Source organism: Lathyrus oleraceus, chromosome 7, assembly GCF_024323335.1.
Source record: "Lathyrus oleraceus cultivar Zhongwan6 chromosome 7, CAAS_Psat_ZW6_1.0, whole genome shotgun sequence".
Classification (NCBI taxonomy): domain Eukaryota; kingdom Viridiplantae; phylum Streptophyta; class Magnoliopsida; order Fabales; family Fabaceae; genus Lathyrus; species Lathyrus oleraceus.
This window is the reverse complement of record NC_066585.1, coordinates 277,723,617-277,739,707: the sequence shown is the minus strand read 5'-3', so window position 1 is coordinate 277,739,707 and position 16,091 is coordinate 277,723,617.

The following is a 16,091-nucleotide window of genomic DNA, read 5'->3' as shown; positions in this document are numbered from 1 at the left end:
GCCTCATTCATGTGAAAAAAAGTCTCATTTGACATCTCAAACATCAACATTGAAGAATTTGAAGTCAGATCAAGACTTTCTAAAAATAGCAAGTGACCTGTAATTTGAACTTTCCAAAAATGGAAAGGTTTTGGACCAACTTCAACTCAAGATTACATCATCAAGAAAGCTTCAAATGAAATTTTGTCAAACATGAAAGTTGAAGATATTTTTCTCCCATTTCCAAAAAGTCAAATATCATGGATTTCTCATGTGTGGTTGAGGAGATATGGTCCAATCATGGCAAAGGGTGGTTCAAACTTCAAATGAGCATAACTTTCAAACCAAAACTCCAATTTGAGTGGTTCTTTTTGCACTTTGATCCTTATAACATGTATTTTCCAAGCATACCATCATTTGACATAAAATCTCATTTGCATGGCATTGGCTCACTCATGAAGATTTTGGGAAGAAATTGCATAACATCATTTTGGTTGAATATATGCATACCAAACCAATTTCAATGTGTGCATGGAATGTTTTTAAGGCATTTTGGACCAAGAGTGTGCACTGTTCACGTGCATAGAGGTGCATGGAGTAGAAAATGCATTTTTGCACAAACACCACAAAGCTCACTAATCACATTTGCATAATCATAACTGTTTTGCACACAATTATCAATTCTAGATCTAGAATCACCAAAACTCAAAAATTTTCCTCTCACTTTTTCTGCAAAATTCTTCAAACCTAAACATTTCTTTTGCTCAATTCATCATCATGAAGTGTTGTTGAGCACATTTGGACCAAGATTCAAGAGAAATCGTGGTTGTATTGTTCATGTTCATAGCTTGGAGCATCCATGGCAATTGAAGATTGAGCAAGATTCGTGTGCATTCAAGCTTCCAGTTCATTATCATTTACTTCCCTAAGCACATTGGAGAAGGATTGAAGCATTGCCAAGCCTTGTAACACGTGATTCCAGCTGCTGTTCATCAAGAGGTTACTTTTTCGACCTCCTTAATTCACAAATTCATTATGCTTATTGTATAGATCTTTGATTAGTGATAAATCTGAGCTTTGAATTGAGTGATTTGGTGCTATATACATAAAGATCCATGCGATTAAAGTTTTGATGTTGACTTTTGATTTCTTCGATCCGTGTTCATCTTGATGTTTTAGCATAAATTAGTCATTGATCTTTGATGTGCTTGGCTTGGCGAGTTGATTAGTGTGGTTTTTAGCAATTTCTGGAACAATTTTATATTTCTGGAAATTTCCAGATGAAGATCTTCATGATCTTCATCGTGTTCTTCATTTTCCAGTTTTGCTGGAGAATTTCCTGCGAATTTTGCCACGAAACGCATGAGGTTTCCTGCGGAACGCATAGGCATTACCTGCGGATTTTTAAATCCATGCATGCGCGCCAGATTAGGGTTTGACATCAAAACTACTTCGTTTTGATGTAGCGCGCGCTTGGTGATTCAAAAATGCACATGGATCGAATCCGGCTGATGGCATTTTGCAAGCGCCTTGCATTTTTCTCATGTTCTTTCATATTATTCCATGCTTGCTTCATATTTTCTTTTTCAATTTTCCATCAACTTCCAAATTGTGCTTGGCTGGATATTTTTTGCATTATGATCCTTATCTTGTCTATTATTTTTGGATCATTAATTTCAAAATTGTGCTTGGCTGGATATTTTTTGGTGCTAGAATGTTTGAGTACATGTCCATACTTGACCTTGCCTTGGTTATCATGTTGTGAAATGCTGGTCTTTAATCCAATGAATGTGAAATTTTGAATACTATAACTAGACACATTGCTTGACATTTTGGTGTTGATTTGGTATTTTTATCAATTTTTAATTCTGTTTTATGATCATGTTAAGTTGGTGTGACAATTTGTGTCACACCTTGTGATGTTCAACTTACATGATGTGTTTGCCATGCCTAATGATCTCCAATTGTCCTGATTTTTTGTATGATGCATGTTATGGATGTTGTGAATGAGCATGAATTTTGTTGGAATTATTTGAATCATTTATGATTTAATTGAGATTTTTCATTCTGGTTGATCATATTTGAGCTTTAAAATTGCCTTGAACTTCAATTGATCATGAAATGCTTTTGGTTAATGATATTGATATGAGACCTTTTGGAATGTGTCAAGATGTGATTGAAGTTGATTCATGTTAAATTTCATGTTCTGTTTTGAATGTTTGACCTACTTTTGACCCTAGGCTTTGACCTAGTGGTTTGGACTCACTGTTTGGATTGTGGATTTCAGGTTAAGAAGCACATTGCCATGGTTGGATTGGTCCACTCATTTGAGTTGATTAATTGGTTGATGATTGGCTAACCTTGTGTTGTTTTGTAGGTTGATACCAATTCATTTATGTTTGAGCTTGTGCCTTGCACCTTGTTGCCTGATGCTTTGACTATATGTCTGATTGTATGGTTGACTGTTGTCTGTCTGTTTGTTTGAACTATGAACTGATTGGTTTAGATTTTTTCAGGTACCTAAGTTGCTTTGAGTTCTTTTGAACTTGCTTTTGCTTTGCTTGGTTGCTTAACCACTGAGGTATAACTCTCTGACTTCATGTAGTCTAGAAGACCTGTCCTGTTATGTGGGCAGGCACCTGTCTGAAGCCCTCCTTAAGAGGCAATGCTTGTGTTTGTTTATCTTTGTGCCAAGCAGGAAAAGTCCTCTTATGAGGCAATTGGCAGATAAAAGAGATGTGTAATCCATCTCCTGCTATTCAGTGTGTCATTCACCTTGCTCACACCTTTGTGTTGATGCATTGTGGATATCAACCCAAGATCTTTGTTGTGTCAGTCATATGTGGAGAAGAATTCCTACATTCTGAACTCCCACACTTTCATTTGTCTGAAGCTCTCCCAGGCCAGGGATAAGAGCTGTGAGGTCTTACCCTCACTTCCCATTTCATCAGCTTCACCCTAATTCTCAATGTTAGGGTTAAGAGCTAACTACACCCGATTCCAGTTGGCTTGTGTTTCACAACCTAACCTTGTATGAGCCCATTTGTTTACATCTAGTGTCTGTGCTTCCTTGTTGTGCTTGTATGACTTTGCTTGTGTTGTTTAGGATAGCTTGCTCCCTGTGCAAGTTAGATAGAAACCTTAACATAGGGATGGTATGCATGATAACTTCTAGGCTCGAGTCGTAGTCTCCCTAGTAGTTTGTGTCTCCCTTTGTATCTGGTTAGGTTAAAAGTTCTTTCCCTGCGTAGGGGAACTACGTCGCCCTGATCCTCATACCAGATGAGGTACGTAGGAAGGAGATGAGCTGATCTCTCCGGGCGCCCTTTTTCTTTTTCACCCCTTTGTGTGTGTTAGGAGTCTGACATAAGTCCAGCGATTGGCAGTTGGTTTCCTGTGTGTGTTTGTTGGTTCGGAGTCTGATGTAAGTCCAGCGATTGGCATTCTGTTTCCAGGTTTGCCTATTTGTGTGGAGTCTGACGTAAGTCCAGCGATTGGCAGTCGGTTTCCTGTCTTTGTTTGGTTTGGCGTGCGTTAGCCGAGTTACGAGTGCTCTGATTCTTCTCCAGTCCGAGAAGATACGTATGCATAGGATGCGACATCCTAGCGAGCACGTTTCCCCTGTCCCGAACTACGTCGACTCTGATGTCTGTGCCTGACAGACTACGTAGGCCCAGGATGCGATATCCTGCCGAGTTAGTTTCTCTTGTTTTCCTGTGTTATTCCATTCCAGTCTTGTGCAGTGTTTGAGCAGTTTTTAACAACCTTGTCCTGATCCCATCTTTCTCTGGTCGCGAGACCATGTCTTTTCCAGGTTTACTTCGAGCGTTTCCTTTCCCTCCTTTGGGATAAATAACGCACGGTGGCGGCTCTGTTGTTTCGTTTTCCCATCGGTTTTTCGCGTAATGCGACAGCTGGCGACTCTGCTGGGGATTAAGAGAAGTTGACCTCTTGCTGGTCCATCTTCCCTAAGCGAGTCTCTCCTAGCGCTCTCTAGGATAGGGTTTGGTTGCTTTCACTGCTTTATTTATTGCATTCATTTATTTTGTGTTTGCATTTATGTTTGCATTCATCATATGTTTTATCTGTGCTGGCTGTGCTGTGTTTGTCTCTCTGTTGGGGTGGGAGTTACATGAGGTAAAAGGCCCAATACCCAGGCTATGAGTGAAATCTAGGACACCTAGGAATAGAGTGATTCATGGGAAGCGGGTGGTATTGCGCCACTTAGCGGAACTTGATATCACGAGCAGTTCAGACTCTGATGGGGTATTGTCGTTACATACTTCGGGTGTGTATATGATGATATTCTATGAAAGGGTTATTTATGCTGCGTTTCTCTCGACCTTAACCTGGCCTAGATGACACCCGTGAGTGGGGAGGGAATGATCATTATTACAGGTACAGTTGGTGACTTGTTGGTGACTTGACGGTGACTTGTTGGTGACTTGTGGTCCTGTTGGTGACTTGGTTCTACAAATTGGGTCTCAGATGACTTTGGGTCTCAGATGATTTTGGGTCTCAGATGACTGTTGTGGTTCCGAGTTCAAGCCGAAGCTTCGATCCTGTGCTCCGAGATACACAGTCAGCCAGTCTTGTCTGCATCATTTGCATCATAGCATGTTTATTTTTTAAAAAAAATATATGCAAAAAAAAAAATGATGAAAATTGAAAAGAAGAAAAAAGAAAAAGCTAATCTCTTCATGCATATCATTTCTCAGGTTCATTCAGGAGTCTGTTCACTGTGAGAGATGGCATCCGTTCCCGAGTTGAAGCGGAAGACTTGTTCCTACGGTTTTCACCGTGAGCCTTTGACTTCTTTGATAGAGTTGAGCAACTTGGTGACCAGTGGTAATCAGAAGGGGTTTGTTGATCAGTATGGGGATTTGTTGACACTGTTTAAGACGGTGGTAGATCCAGTGCCGTTGCAGACTCTTCTACAGTTCTACGATCCAGAGCTTCGTTGCTTCACTTTCCAAGACTATCAGTTGGCGCCCACTCTTGAAGAGTACTCCATTCTGTTGAATGTCCCGATCCGGTATCAGGTTCCTTTCTTGGATGTGCCTAAGGAGGTTGATTTCAGGGATGTTGCCAGAGTTCTTCATCTGAGTGTCAAAGAAGTGAGTGATAATTGGAAGTCCAGTGGGGATGTTGTAGGGTTGCCTTTGAAGTTCCTGTGGAGGATGGCTAAAGAGGAAGCAAAGAAGGGAAATTGGGAGGCTTTTCATGCTCAGTTGGTCATCATGATTTATGGGATTGTCTTGTTCCCGAGTATGCCCAACTTTGTGGACTATGCTGCAGTCACTATCTTCATTGGAGGAAACCCGGTTCCTACTCTGTTAGCTGACACTTACTATGCTATCCACAGTAGGCATGGCAAGGGTGGAGCTATCAGATGCTGTCTCCCATTGTTGCTCAGATGGTTCTTGTCTCTCCTGCCGGTCAGTGGACCTTTTGTGGATGCTCAGAGCACTCATAAGTGGACTCAGAGGGTTATGTCTCTTACCTCATATGATATCATGTGGCAGTCTTACCGGATGGATGTGCATAATGTCATCATGAGTTATGGAGCGTTTCGTAATGTGCCACTTGTAGGGACCACTTGATGCTGAGATAGCTGAAAGTGTGTATTTTGAGAAGCGAAGTGACCCTGTTAGATTGGAGCAAGTAGGAAGAGCTTGGAAAACCCTTGGTGTTAAGGATGGAGCTGTTCTAGGGAAGAAGTTTGCCATTGCTATGCCTGACTACATTGAGTGGGTCAAGAAGAGAGTGGAAACTTTGTTGTTGCCCTATGATAGGATGGAGTCTTTGCAAGTGCAACCACCTTTGATCCTTGCTGAGAGTGTACCTGCTGAGCAGTACAAGCAAGCCTTGATGGAGAATCGTCGGTTGAAAGAGAAGGAGCAAGACACCCAGATGGAGCTTTACAAAGCCAAAGCTGATAAGTTGAACTTGGCTCATCAACTCAAGGACGTGCAGGGTGAAGATACTGCTAGACTGAAGGGCAAGAAGAGGTCCTATGAGGAGATGGAGGCACTGCTGAATGCAGAACATCGGGAATGCTTGAGGTTGCAGAGAGCTGAAGCCAGTTATCAGAAGAAGATAAGAGACTTGGAGAAGCAACTCAGAGACAAAGACAGCCAGTTGAAGAAGGAAGTTGACTTGAGACATGCATCAGAGAGCCAGCTTGGAGGAGAAGTTGTGGAGCTCAGAAGACAACTGAAGGAGAAGATCACTCCCCTGCCAGAATGTTCAGAATGCGACCTGTTGATAGACCAGTGTCAGTACCTGAAGACTCGCATTCCTGGAAGCCATTTCTCTTAGCTTGTATCTCTGTTGTTTATGTTATGAATCACCTCCAGGCTTGTTGGATGGGATTCATTGTTGCACTCTGATCATGTGGATCTCTGTTGACGTTGTTGTATGATTCTTGTTGCTCATATTTATGTATAAGGTTGTTGATGTTTAACCCCGTGCTCATTAGCTTGTGTATGTTGTTTCTGTGTTGTTCTTGCTGCAGGTTGCCATTTCTTGAAAGATGAATTGGGCTCTTGAATGTCTGAGAAATGAACATATCATGTGCATCATACGCATCATAAGCATCATATACATATCATTCTTGCATTACAGGTGTTCTTGATCGAGACTTCTCACTCTGGTTCCTGTGTCAGGCAGGATAGCTGATCAACGTCCGCACTGCTACGCAACCAGATCGAATCATCAGAGGAACATGGACCAGGTTCAAGCAGAGTTGGCTGAGATGAGGGCTAACATGGCCCAATTCATGACCATGATGCAAGGGGCCGTTCAAGGGAAAGAGGAGTTGCGTGCCTTAGCCCAGAGACAAGAAGTTGTACTCCCACATCCCAGTCGTGCTTCACCGGTGGGTGCACCTGTGACCGATAATGCTGCTGTTGTTGCTCCCGTCAATGATTACGCCGTGGGTGATGATTTGAGGGGTATTTGGATTAATGGACAGCCTCTTGCTGCAGAGACTATTAATGCCAGAGCAACTCGTGCTCCCGTGCGCCATCCTGCTCCGCTGGTTGACAGGCAGGAAGACATGTTTACTCTCCTCAGTGAGGACGATGAAGTTGTGGGAAGAACTGACGAACGAGATCGGAAAGTTGATGCCCTAGCTGAGAAGATCAGAGCCATGGAGTGTCAGAACTCTTTGGGGTTTGATGTGACTAATATGGGGTTGGTGGAAGGGTTGAGAATCCCCTACAAGTTCAAAGCGCCCTCATTTGACAAATACAACGGTACTTCTTGTCCTCGCACCCATGTGCAGGCTTATTACAGGAAGATCTCTGCTTATACTGATGACGAGAAAATGTGGATGTATTTCTTCCAAGATAGCTTATTTGGAGCTTCCTTGGATTGGTACATGGAGTTAAAGAGAGAATCTATCTGAAGCTGGAGAGATCTGGGTGAGGCCTTCTTGAGGCAGTACAAACATAATATGGACATGACGCCGAGCCGGACTCAGTTGCAGAGTCTTTGTCAAAAGTCTGGAGAGAGTTTCAAGGAGTACGCCCAGAGATGGCATGAGCTAGCCGCAAGAGTACAACCCCCTATGCTGGAGAGGGAGTTGACTGATATGTTTATCGGTACACTACAAGGAGTATTCATGGACCAGATGGGAAGTTGCCCATTCGGTAGTTTCTCAGACGTTGTAATTTGTGGGGAGAGGACTGAAAGTTTGATTAAAGCTGGGAAGATTCAGGATGCCGGTTCCTCATCTTCTAAGAAACCGTTTGCTGGGGCACCTCGCAGAAGAGAGGGTGAAACCAATGCTGTGCAACACCGGAGAAGTACGAATAGAGGGCAATATCGCCAGGTTGCTGCTGTAACTATTCCAGCACCTCAACCTCGTCAACAGCAACAACAAAGAGTTCAACAACAACCACAACAACAACAACAACAACAACAGCAACGTCCGTATCAGCCTAGACAGAGGATGCCTGATCGTCGTTTTGACCCGTTGCCAATGACCTACGCTGAGTTGTTGCCTAAATTGCTCAGATTAGGGTTTGTGGAGTTGCGTACAATGGCTCCGTTGACAAAGATACCACCTGGGTATGATGCCAACGTCCGTTGTGATTTCCACTCTGGTACACCGGGGCACCACATTGAGAACTGTAGGGCTTTTCATCATAAGGTCCAGGACTTAATTGACACCAAAACTATCAATTTTGCTCCTGTGCCGAATGTTGTGAACAACCCTATGCCTCAGCATGGTGCGCATAGAGTAAACAATTTGGAAGACGGTGAAGCTGAAGACTTGGTGGTCAGTGTTGAGGAGATTCAGACTCCGTTGGGTGTTGTGAAGGATCGTTTGTTGAATGGGGGAGTATACCCGGGTTGTGATCAAGATTGTTCAGATTGTGAAGATTCAGAGAATGGTTGTGTACAGTTGAGGGCTGGTATTCGGAATCTGATGGATGAAGGCTGTCTACAGTTTAGTCGGGCTGTTAAAGAATGTGGGGCGGTGTCAACTGTCACCATTTATTTCAAACCGTCCGAGGGACGTGGCCAGAGAATTGTTAATGCGCCTACAGCTAGTGGTACTCCTATTACCATTTCTGCGCCCGTAACCGTCAGTGCTCCCACTACTATTGTTGTTTCGGGTAGAAGGGTTGTTGATAGTAAGGTTGTGCCGTGGAAGTATGACAACGCTTACCGCAACAATCGAAGGGTTAAAAGTCAGGTCAGGCCAGTTAATCAAGCTCCAGTGACGATTGGGTTGCCGAGGAGAACTCCTGTGATTGCAAGTCCAGTTGTGGACAATGTTGGAGGACCTGGAGGTTTTACAAGAAGCGGTCGTCTGTTTACACCCCAACCATTAAGGGATAACAATACTGAGGCTCTCGCCAAGGCTAAAGGTAAACAGGCTGTGGTTGAAGAAGAACCGGTCCAGAAGGAGGCGCCTGAGGGCTCTTTTGAGAAAGACGTGGAGGAATTCATGAAAATAATTAAGAAGAGTGACTACAAGATTATAGATCAGCTGAATCAGACTCCGTCCAAGATTTCTATCCTCTCATTGCTTCTGTGCTTTGAGGCACACCGTAATGCCTTGTTGAAGATGCTGAATCTGGCTTACGTGCCTCAGGAGATTTCTGTCAACCAGTTGGAGGGTGTGATTGCCAACATCAGTACCAGGCATGGTTTGGGGTTCACAGATTTGGACTTGACGCCTGAAGGTCGCAACCATAACAAGGCCCTGCATATTACAATGGAGTGCAAAGGTGCAGTGTTGTCACATGTGCTGGTGGACACTGGCTCGTCTTTGAATGTGCTGCCTAAGAAGATCCTGAGCAAGATTGATGTTGAAGGGGTTATCCTCACTCTGAGCGATTTGATTGTTCGTGCATTTGATGGATCCAAACGGTTCGTTTTTGGTGAAGTCACATTGCCGGTGAAGATTGGCCCGGAGGTGTTTGACATTGTCTTCTATGTGATGGATATTCAGCCAGCATATAGTTGTTTATTGGGGCGTCCTTGGATTCACGCAGCTGGGGCAGTTTCGTCAACTCTCCACCAGAAGCTGAAGTATGTCTGGAACGGTCAGATTGTGACTGTGTGCGGTGAAGAAGATATTCTGGTGAGTCACCTATCCTCTTTCAAGTATGTAGAGGTGGATGGCGAGATCCATGAGACTCTATGCCAGGCATTCGAGACCGTTGCTCTTGAGAGGGTGGCTTTCGCTGAGCAGAAAAAGCCAAGTGCCTCAATTGCATCGTACAAGCAGGCAGTGGAGGTTGTCAACTCTGGCAAGTCAGAAGGCTGGGGCAAGATGGTGGATTTGCCTGTCAAAGAAGATAAATTCGGTATTGGTTATCAACCTCTGCAAGCGGAGTAGATTGAGCAGAAAGGGCCGAGTACCTTTACCAGCGATGGGCTGATGAATCACGGTGATGTCTTTGCAACCGGTGGTGAAGACAGTGACAGTGATTGTGATCTAGACAACTGGGTTCGCCCGTGTGTACCAGGGGAGTCGATCAACAACTGGACAGCAGAAGATGTGGTCCAAGTTACTCTTCAAACAGAGTAATTTTCTTTTGTTTTTCATTTTGCACAAAACCCTACGTTCTGCCTAAGGCGTAGTGGTTCATTGTAGGGCCTCATCATGTTTTTTCAATGATATCATTAATAAAGGACGTTTTGCAAACAATTTTGTGATCCCTGTCTTTCTGTTTTTGTTTTTCATTCTTTTTCAAAAAAATAAAAATGGCAATGTTTTCGTTTTTTGTGACTTTCTTGAACTCTTTTTCTAAATAAAGCATTAAACATGCAGAAGTGAGCTTACGGACTCCACTATGAACAATTCTGTTATGGCTCAGTATGATTTCAATAATCCCATCTACCAAGCTGAAGAGGAGAGTGAGGAAGACTGTGAACTCCCTAAAGAATTGGTCAGATTATTGAAGCAAGAGGAGAGGGTCATCCAACCTCATCAGGAGGAGTTGGAAGTGATTAATCTTGGTACTGAGGATGCTAGAAAAGATATTAATATCGGGGCTGCTCTGAAGGAAGATGTCAAGAGAAGGTTGATTGAGATGCTGAGAGAATATGTGGAGATATTCGCCTGGTCGTATCAAGATATGCCTGGGTTGGATACCGATATTGTGGTGCATAGACTACCTCTCAGAGAAGATTGTCCTTCAGTCAAGCAGAAGCTTCGCAGAACTAGTCCTGATATGGCTGTCAAGATCAAGGAAGAGGTTCAGAAGCAGTTGGATGCGGGTTTTCTGTCAGTGACTACTTATCCCCCGTGGGTGGCCAACATCGTTCCCGTGCCGAAGAAGGATGGCAAAGTCAGAATGTGTGTCGATTACCGGGATTTGAATAGAGCGAGTCTGAAAGATGATTTCCCATTACCTCACATTGATGTATTGGTTGATAATACGGCTCAATCTTCGGTTTTCTCTTTCATGGACGATTTTTCTGGGTATAATCAGATTAAGATGGCGCCAGAAGACATGGAAAAGACGACATTCATTACACCTTGGGGAATGTTTTGCTATAAGGTGATGCCATTTGGACTGAAGAATGTCGGTGCTACCTATCAGAGGGCTATGACGACTCTCTTTCATGACATGATGCACAAAGAAATTGAAGTGTACGTGGATGACATGATTGCGAAGTCGCAGACAGAAGAGGAGCACCTGGTCAATTTGTAGAAGTTGTTCGACAGGCTGAGAAAATTCAAGCTGAGGCTGAATCCGAACAAGTGTACGTTTGGTGTGCGATCCGGGAAGCTGTTGGGCTTCATTGTCAGTGAGAAGGGGATTGAGGTTGATCCAGCAAAAGTAATAGCTATTCAAGAAATGCCTGAAACGAAAACAGAAAAGCAGGTTCGTGGGTTTTTAGGGAGATTGAACTACATTGCAAGGTTTGTATCTCACCTAACTTCCACGTGTGAACCGATTTTCAAATTGCTAAGAAAGAATCAAGCAATCAGGTGGAATGATGACTGTCAGAAAGCTTTTGACAAGATAAAAGAGTATTTACAGAAACCTCCAATCCTTATACCTCCAGTTCCTGGGAGACCTCTGATAATGTACCTGTTAGTGACTGAGAACTCAATGGGGTGTGTATTGGGACAGCATGACGAGTCTGGTCGAAAAGAGCATGCCATATACTACCTTAGCAAAAATTTTACTGACTGTGAAATCAAATATTCATAGCTTGAGAAAACTTGATGTGCTTTGGCCTGGGATGCTCGCCGACTGAGGCAGTATATGTTGAACCATACTACCTTATTGATTTCTAAGATGGATCCAGTAAAATACATCTTTGAGAAGCCGGCTCTCACCGGACGTGTTGCCCGTTGGCAGATGATCTTAACAGAATATGATATCCAGTATACGTCGCAGAAGGCCATCAAAGGTAGTATTCTGTCGGACTACCTCGCCGAGCAACCAATTGATGATTATCAGCCGATGATGTTCAAATTCCCTGATGAAGACATCATGTATCTGAAGATGAAAGATTGTGAAGAGCCTCTTGTCGAGGAAGGACCGGATCCTGATGACAAGTGGACACTGATGTTTGATGGGGCTGTGAATGTGAATGGTAATGGTGTTGGTGTTGTGCTTATTAATCCAAAAGGTGCTCATATACCTTTTTCGGCTAGGCTGACTTTTGACGTCACCAACAATGAGGCTGAGTATGAGGCTTGTATCATGGGGATTGAAGAAGCCATCGATTTGAGGATCAAAACTCTTGACATCTATGGAGATTCCGCTCTAGTGATCAACTAGGTCAATGGAGATTCGAATACCAACCAACCGCATTTGATTCCTTACAGAGATTACACCAGAAGAATACTGACGTTCTTCAAGAAGGTGAAGTTGTATCATGTCCCCCGGGATGAAAATCAGATGGCGGATGCCTTGGCTACTTTGTCTTCTATGATCAAAGTTCATTGGTGGAATCATGTGCCACATGTTGCTGTGAATCGACTTGAGAGGCCTGCGTATGTGTTTGCAGCCGAGTCTGTTGTTGATGAGAAGCCGTGGTACTATGACATCAAGAATTTCCTCAAGAGCCGGGAGTATCCTGAAGGAGCGTCGAAGAATGACAAGAAAACCCTGAGAAGGCTAGCTGGAAGCTTTTATTTGAATCAGGATGGCGTATTGTACAAGAGGAACTTCGACATGGTTCTGCTCAGATGCGTGGATAGACACGAAGCAGACATGTTGATGCAAGAAGTGCATGAAGGATCTTTTGGTACCCATGCTGGTGGTCATGTAATGTCCAAGAAATTGTTGAGAGCCGGTTATTACTGGATGACTATGGAGTCCGATTGTTTCAAATATGCTCGGAAGTGCCATAAGTGTCAGATTTATGCTGATAAGGTTCATGTACCACCAAGCCCTTTGAATGTCATGAATTCGCCCTGGCCGTTTGCGATGTGGGGCATTGATATGATTGTGAAGATTGAGCCTACTGCTTCTAATGGACATCGCTTCATCCTGGTTGCGATTGATTACTTCACCAAGTGGGTGGAAGCAGCTTCCTATGCTAATGTTACCAAACAAGTGGTTGCCCGGTTTATTAAGAAGGAAATCATCTGTCGATATGGGGTTCCTGAGAGAATCATCACTGATAATGGTTCGAATCTCAATAACAAGATGATGAAAGAGCTTTGCAAAGATTTCAAGATTGAACATCACAATTCTTCTCCTTACAGACCAAAGATGAATGGTGCTGTAGAGGCGGCAAACAAGAATATTAAGAAGATTGTGCAGAAGATGGTCATAACGTACAAGGATTGGCATGAGATGCTGCCTTTCGCTTTGCATGGGTACCGTACCTCAGTACGTACGTCGACCGGGGCAACCCCTTACTCCCTTGTGTATGGTATGGAAGCTGTCCTACCTGTTGAAGTGGAGATTCCTTCTCTGAGAGTTTTGTTAGATGTCAAGCTTGACGAAGCCGAGTGGATTCGAACAAGGTTTAATGAGTTGAGCCTTATCGAAGAAAGACGGCTAGCAGCTGTGTGCCATGGGCAGTTGTATCAGAGAAGGATGAAGAGAGCCTTTGATCAGAAAGTGCATCCTCGAAGCTATCAGATCGGTGATCTAGTTTTGAAGAGGATCCTTCCTCCCGGTACAGATAACAGGGGCAAGTGGACTCCTAATTACGAAGGTCCATATGTTGTTAGGAAGGTTTTCTCCGGTGGAGCCTTGATGCTTACAACTATGGATGGTGAAGATTTTCCGTCCCCTGTTAACTCAGATGTAGTCAAAAAATACTTCATATAAATTGACCCGCTGGACAAAAAGAATAAAAGGAGTCCAGGCAAAAAAAGGGCATCCCGGCGGACCAAAAAAAAAAGAGAAAAGGTTCGGGCAAAAATTAGGGATAAAAAATGAAAAGAATTTGTACACCCGGTAAGTCGAAAACCCGCAAGGGCAGCTTAGGCAAAAATGGGTATCCCGGTGGATTGAAAACCCGAAAGGGCGATCCAGGCAAAAGAGGGATTAAAGCGAAGACTACAGTCTGAGTTATCTGTATTTTATCGCGCTTCATCGTCTACCATCTCGAAGGATAGGATCGGTCCAGTCATCCTTCTCAGAAAGCAAGGAAGTTGGGAGAAAACTGATGATTTGTGAGTCATAACAGAATTGGGAAATAGTGGATGCCGTGTTCACATTGCCATTAGGATAGATTTTTCCTTTTGTGCGCGATTACCTCTTTCTAGGAATTGCTTCCCGATGTATTCGCCTTTTCAGGCCCATTTTCAATCAATAAAAGTCGTTATTCAGATAAATTGCTCTCTTGTTTTATTTTTACTGTTTTGTTTGCAAAAACGTCCAAATTGTTTATAAACATTGCATATAAAAACATAGAGGCTAGGCAATAACGTGCAGAAAGATAAAACATTTGAAAATCATTTTGAATGTTGAGGACACTTGAGCGTATCTTGTCCATGCAATCCCCTGGGGGCATGTTTGTGTTGTTTTGCAGGTCATTCCCTTTGGTGCCTGGCTGAAGCAGATAAGCCATGGTTTGATCAGGGATGTCGTTAGCACTGTCTGGAAGTGCAAGAGGATGGGGATATTCCCCAGCAGATGAAGCAAGTTCAGGACTTGTCTCCCCAGCATAGTCAAGATCAGGGATTCCTCAGCAGGGTTGAGGATGTTTCCCCAGCGGGCAGGGAAGTGACTGTTTCCCCAAGCAAGTCTGAAAGCTATCAGAACTATGTTTTCCCCTGCAGAGACGTCTGTGGAGTTTTATTCCCCCAGCAGGTCTAATGATTTTTAACTCCCCAGCAGGCCTGAGAGTGGGTTTATCCCCAGCTAGTATGAAGTTCCCCACTGAGTCTGAAGATTGTTAATCCCCACCAAGTTGGAAGGTTGCTGCTTCTCCAGCGGATGTGTCAGTGGAGTGTTTTATTCCCTAGCAGTTTGGTTTGAAGTACTGCTATCCCCAGCATGGTCGTGAATGCTTTTCCCCGGCAGGGTTGTGGATGCCTATCCCCCAGCGTGGTCTGGTATATTATTTCCCCGACAGAGTTATGACTTTCCCCATCAGGGTTGTGAAGGTGTTCCCCTAGCGAATCTCCATAGCAGAGGGTTTATGTTGATAGTTTTCCCCAGCAGGTTCCCCGAGTGGATCAGGTTCGGCGAAGATTATTTCCAGCAGAGTTTATCCTACCTGTGGATTGGCTGTTCTCCCCAGTGAAGTCGTGTTGGTTGTTTCCCTAGCAGGGTCCCCGAGTGGATTGGGTCCGGTGAAAGTTATCCCCGGTGGGATCTATTCTCTCTCCAGCAGCAATGCTATTCTCCAGCATGAGTGAGAAGGTGGTTTTACTCCCCGCAGAGTATTCCTCAGACAGAGTATCCCCACAGGGTTGGAGAATCTATCAGTTTGTGTGCTCGGCAGAGCAATCTGTTTTCTCCCCAGCAGGAATTTCTATCATTTGCATTTTGCATGTAGTGATCATTGCATCCTCAAATCGCGTAGCATTTCCATTCAATATGGAGCATTACGCCATAGAAAATTCAAACATATGCATTCATGTGTTAAATCTAATCAGACCATATCCCCGGCAGAGGCGGATCGTTGTTCAAACATCTGTGCGGCACATTTGCTACAGTTGCTCCTGACAGCACTCAGGATTGATAACTCCCCAGAGAGGTTTATTTCCTCACTCGTCCGTAAAAGGAAAGTTTGATTCTCCCTAGTGAGGTCCCCAACAAGTGTTTAGCCTTGCCTTGACGTGTTGAAGATGTCTTTCCTGTGATACCAGTAAGTGTCATGTTTGCACCCATGTGTGTTCTTTTTGGTGTCGGTAAACACCATTGTTTCGGTGTCGGTAAACATCGAGTCCTATTCCAGTCATCGGTAAATGTCTGGTCGTCCCTTTATTGATGTCGGTAAACATCATCTTTCGATGTGCGTAACATCTATCCTTTCCCCAGGTCATCCGTTGATGTCTGGTCACCTCTTTGTTGGTGTCGATAAACGTTGAGTTTTTCCTATTCGTCCGTTGACGTATAGTTGTATCCCTTTCCCATGCATCATTGATGTATGTTCACCTCTCCGTTGGTGTCGATAAACGATGAGTTTTTCCCAATCGTCCGTTGATGTTTGGTGGTATT